This window comes from Podarcis cretensis, assembly GCF_951804945.1.
Source record: "Podarcis cretensis genome assembly, chromosome: 18".
Classification (NCBI taxonomy): Eukaryota; Metazoa; Chordata; class Lepidosauria; order Squamata; family Lacertidae; genus Podarcis; species Podarcis cretensis.
Window position 1 is genome coordinate 8488465 of NC_137188.1, and position 6000 is coordinate 8494464.

Below are 6000 nucleotides of genomic sequence, written 5' to 3' on the forward strand. Positions count from 1 at the left end.
GCTTTCGCTGAAGCCTGGAGAGGGAGAGGGGTCAGTGCGCACCGACCCCTCTCGCTCTCCAGGCTTCAGGGATAGCCGCCTGAAAACTTTGGAGCACAGCGTGAACTTGCGCTGCACTCCGAAGGCTTCGGGTTCCTTTTGCTGAAGCCGGGAGAGCAAGACTCTCCTGGCTTCAGTCAAAGGAACCCAAAGCCTTTGGAGCACAGTGCGAGGTCCTGCTGCACTCCAGAGGCTTCAGCCACGTGCCTGCCTGGAGGCCGGAGGAGGAACAGAAGGGTCATAGAATCATAGAATCATAGAGTTGGAAGAGACCACAAGGGCCATCGAGTCCAACCCCCTGCCAAGCAGGAAACACCATCAGAGCACTCCTGACATATGGTTGTCAAGCCTCTGCTTAAAGACCTCCAAAGAAGGAGACTCCACCACACTCCTTGGCAGCAAATTCCACTGTCAAACAGCTCTTACTGTCAGGAAGTTCTTCCTAATGTTTAGGTGGAATCTTCTTTCTTGTAGTTTGGAACCATTGCTCCGTGTCCGCTTCTCTGGAGCAGCAGAAAACAACCTTTCTCCCTCCTCTATGTGACATCCTTTTATATATTTGAACATGGCTATCATATCACCCCTTAACCTCCTCTTCTCCAGGCTAAACATGCCCAGCTCCCTTAGCCCTTCCTCATAAGGCATCGTTTCCAGGCCTTTGACCATTTTGGTTGCCCTCCTCTGGACACGTTCCAGTTTGTCAGTGTCCTTCTTGAACTGTGGTGCCCTTCTATTCCTTCTCCAGCTTCGCTTGAAGGGGCGCTGCGCAGTTCTCTCTCTCTGCGCAGCGCCCTTTCGGCGATGCGCCTGTCCTGGCTTTTGCCGTAGCCGCGCGCAGCCTCTTCAGGCAGGGGGAGCCTTCATCCAGCTTCCCTGAAGAGGCTTGGTGCATTTATCCCAGAAGCCAGAAGAGCCACACAGTATCCCAGAAGCCAGGTCCCTCTTGCTGTTCTGGCTTCTGGGATTCAAAATATTTTTTTTCTTGTTTTCCTCCCCCCCCCCCCCAAACTAGGTGTGTCCTATCATCTGGTGCATCCTATAGAGCAAAAAATATGGTATCTACTTGCACTGGTGTGCTTTTGAATTGCTAGGTTGGCAGGAGCTGGGACGGAGCAATGGGAGCTCACTCCATCATGGGGATTTGAACCACCGACCTTCTGATCAGCAAGCCCAAGAGGCTCAGTGGTTTAGACCACAGCGCCACCCGCAACCCTAGTTGGTCAAGGGAGCTGTGGACTCAGAAAGGTTGGAAACCTCTGTGCTATGCGAAAGCGAAACATTCCAGGACCAAATCAGAAATTGGGACGACTTCTGTAAATACAGGACTCTCCCTGGAAAATAGGGACACTTGGATCGTCTCCGTAGGCCAGCTAGCCACTTGCGGGCCACTTCATAATCTAATTTGCAAAGACAGCAGAGGGAGACCCAGGATGAGGTCCTCGTTTTCTCCCACTCTTTCTCTCTCTCTCACACACACGTGCAAATATCTGAGATTCCTTTGCACACTTCTTCCCTCCAATGCAAAAACTATGCTTTCTTGATCACCACCTTGTGGCCATCCGAGGTACAGCGACACCTATGGATGCATCCGTTTTTTCAAATCTTTATTTACAGTAGTACCTCGGGTTACATACGCTTCAGGTTACAGACTCTGCTAACCCAGAAATAGTACCTCGGGTTAAGAACTTTGCTTCAGGATGAGAACAGAAATCGTGCTCTGGCGGCACGGCGGCAACCGGAGGCCCCATTAGCTAAAGTGGTGCTTGGGGTTAAGAACAGTTTCAGGTTAAGTACGGACCTCTGGAACAAATTAAGTACTTAACACTGAGGTACCACTTAACCTGAGGTACCACTGTATTTGGAGCATTCCCTCCCCCCCCCCATGTGAATCACGAAACAAGGAGCTCCAAACGCTGCCGCAAGTACAAAGGCAGAATATCAAAACTGGGTGTGTGTAGGTATATCTGAAAACTGATATGCACACAAATGAAAATTTCTCAAACTGCACCATTGCATCATGTGGAAATGTCAGCACAGGTTTTTAAACTGTGGGTGGCACTGTGGTCTAAACCACAGAGCCTAGGGCTTGCCAATTAGAAGGTCGGCGATTTGAATCCCCGCGACGGGGTGAGCTCCCGTTGCTCGGTCCCTGCTCCTGCCCACCTAGCAGTTCGAAAGCACGTCAAAGTGCAAGTAGATAAATAGGTACCGCTGCGGAGGGAAGGTAAACAGCGTTTCCGTTCGCTGCTCTGGGTCGCCAGAAGCGGCTTAGTCCTGCTGGCCACATGACCGGAAGCTGTACGCCGGCTCCCTCGGCCAGTAAAGCGAGATGAGCGCCGCAACCCCAGAGTCGGCCACGACTGGACCTCATGGTCAGGGGTCCCTTTACCTTTACCTAAGTTGGTTTTACTGTAAATATTGTCCCTGTAGATATCTTGCACATTTTAACACCAGGGTGTAGTTAAAGTTGGGTGTTTTCATTTGCATACTAATGTTCAGATATGCACAGTCACGCCCAATTTTAGATCAGTCAGCCATCAGTACTATAAAGCCAAGGTTGTGGGTTCGATTCCTGTATGGAGCAGCTACATATTCCTGCATTGTTAGACCCTCCAAGTGTTCCTATTTTCAAGGGAGAGTCCTGGATTTCCAGAAGCTGCCCCAGTTTGTGATTTGATCCTGGAATGTCCCGCTTTTCCTTAGATTGTCCCTATTTTAATTGCAGAAAAGTTGGTGTGTATCAAGCTATCCAACTCCCAAGTCATCTGAAGGCAGTCCTGCATAGGGAACTAGTTTAATGTTTTATTATGTTTTTTGTATATGTTGGAAGCAGCCCAGAGTGGCTGGGACAACCCAGTCAGAAGGGTGGGGTATAAATAGTGAAATTATGATGATGATGGAATGGGATGTCCCTATTTTCATCGAAGAAACGGTGGAGGGTGTGCATCACGGGAGATGGGCTAGGTAACCCTCAGCAGTGGCGTAGCGTGGGGGTGCAGGGGGGCCGGCCGCACTGGGCGCAACATCGGGGGGGGCGCTCGCCACCTCCGGAGTCGCCGAAGAACCTCGGGCGCAGGCTGTAGCAGAGCCTCATGTCTCGCGGAACCGACGAGCTGTGCGCGCGTCCGGGCTGAAGGCGTCCGGCAGGCAGCGGCTCTCAGGGTCACGGAGGGCGCGCCAGGCAGCCCCTCCTCACAGCCCCGCTGCTGCTGCAGCTGCTGGGCCATGTTGCATTTTCCTCGCCTCTCTGCCCTCCTCCTCCTCCGGGCAAGCGGCGTCGTTTGGGCGGCAGCGCCAGCGGCAACTCGCCTCAGATCACCTGACACGGACCCGCTGCCACCCCCGCCATGGCTACCTTACCGTAAATACCCCAGCCCAGGCAGCAGCAAGAAGAAGCTGGCAGCGGCGGCAGGTTAGGGGTTAGGGGCGCAAATTACTTGCCTTGCCCCGGGTTAGGGGGCACAAATTACTTGCCTTGCCCTGGGTGCTGACAACACACGCTACGCCGCTGATCCTCAGGGTCGCTGTGATTCCTTCCTTTACTCAAAAATGCTCCCAGAAGGACTTAACGTAAAAATCAGTAAAAACAGGGCAGGCCCCGCCCACATACAATCCAAGAGACAACACGCAAGGAAAGAAAGATGAGGAGGGATGAGGAAAAGAGCCAACAGTACTGTCATCCATTTGGGCCTTCATATTTACGGGTCTGCCTCTCCTGGTCTTCCCCGCAGAGGACCTTAAGGTCCATGAATAATCACAGTTTAGAGGTCCCGGGCCCTAAGGAAGTCAGACTATCCTCCACCAGGGCCAGGGCCTTCTCAGTGATGGCTCCCACCTGGTGGAATGCTCTGTCCCATGAGACCAGGGCCCTGCAGGATTTAACTTCCTTCCGCAGGGCCTGTAAAACAGAGCTATTCTGCCTGGCTTTCAATTTGAACTTAGCCTGATCTTTTGTTCCCCTTCCTTCCCTCCCCCTCCCCTTTTTATGATGATTACCCGCTCTGGGATCCCACAGCTAATTCTCCCCTGGTCTCCTCGCTGGCCCAAGTGGGACTAATTTAGCCAGCTAGCCCTGGTGAGCATCTAATGTTTATTGGATGGATTTCCCCCCAAATTGATTTTTAATTCTGAATTCATTGTTATTCACATTTTATACTGCATTTTATGCTGTTTTTTGTTGCATCAATTAAGTGTTTTAAATTTGTTGTTAGCCGCCCTGAGCCTGGTTTTCTGAACCAGGAAGGGCGGGGTATAAATTATTATTATTATTATTATTATTATTATTATTATTATTAAGTTAAATAGTTTTCTTATCATGATTGACTGGAATGCAAACAGTTCAGGGGATGGAAGAGCTTGAAGGAGCTGGTCTTCAGGGTGGGGTGTGGGGGCTCCTTCCTTCTTCCACTTATGAAATGAAATCCTAGTAATATTTGTTACTGCAATGGTCATCTGTAGTCTGCTGCTCAGAATTTAAGGTGGATTTACACACAGGGATAAAAGGGATGCAGGTGGCACTGTAGGTTAAACCACAGAGTCTAGGACTTGCCAATCAGAAGGACGGCTGTTTGAATCCCCGCAATGGGGTGAGCTCCTGTTGCTCGGTCCCTGCTCCTGCCAACCTAGCAGTTCGAAAGCACGTCAAAGTGCAAGTAGATAAATAGGTACCACTCCAGCGGGAAGGCAAACGGCGTTTCCGTGCGCTGCTCTGGTTTGCCAGAAGCGGCTTAGTCATGCTGGCCACTTGACCTGGAAGCTGTACGCCGGCTCCCTCGGCCAGTAAAGCGAGATGAGCGCCGCAACCCCAGAGTCGGCCACGACTGGACCTAATGGTCAGGGGTCCCTTTACCTTTACCTTACACACAGGGGTGGTGGGAAATGAGAGAGCAGAAGAATCTTTATTTGCATCAGCCACTAGACGTAGCAATAAAACAAAATAAAATGTCCTGAAGATAGAGGTAAAAACTTAACCATAGGAAATACATGGGGGGTGTTACATCAATAATCAAATAATAGATCTCATTCTAACGGCCCCCACTAAAAACCTTGCAGTTTTTGCTGTCACCTGATCACCTTGATCTGCTAAAGAAAGGACATGGTAGCAATGATCAAGCGACCCAATATGGAGAATAATAGAGGGGTAATAACCTCACTCCTCAAATCTTTATAAAGAGTGCCAGCCAGAACCACATGAGCCCCTGACTCAATACTGCCATCTCCACGGGGACATAACCATTTTTCCAGTGGGATTTTTTGAAATCAACCCTCAAGTATAGAAAAAATAAATGCGATAAGTAAGTAAGATATTACATCGTTATAACAAAAGGGGAAAAAACCGCTAGGTAAAATGGCATCGAAAAGTTTTCTGCTCTGCAGCGCCATCTGGTGTTGAATGTTTATAACGCATTCAAAACGCTGCTGTTGTTTTTTAGTAATGTAGCCAAGTCCCCAGTCCTTCCAAGGAGGCTTTGCAGTGACGTCGGAAGACATTAAGCAACAATGGAAGAACGAAATCTGTAGCAAGCCATCAGTCTCCTTTGCATGGTGCCTTTGAAGCCAGGTGGGCCTGGAGGGGGCAAGGATACACCTGTGTGTGTGGAAGGGACAGTCCACCTGGGCAGGCTCCTAAGGCTGCTTCTGCCTCTCCTTTCCTTACTGGGGAAACAGCTGCTTCCATAGAATGATAGAGTTGGAAGAGACCACAAGGGCCATTGAGTCCAACCCCCTGCCAAGCAGGAAACACCATCAGAGCACTCCTGACATATGGTTGTCAAGCCTCTGCTTAAAGACCTCCAAAGAAGGAGACTCCACCACACTCCTGGGCAGCAAATTCCACTGTCGAACAGCTCTTACTGTCAGGAAGTTCTTCCTAATGTTTAGGTGGAATCTTCTTTCTTGTAGTTTGGTGTCATTGCTCCGTGTCCGCTTCTCTGGAGCAGCAGAAAACAACCTTTCTCCCTC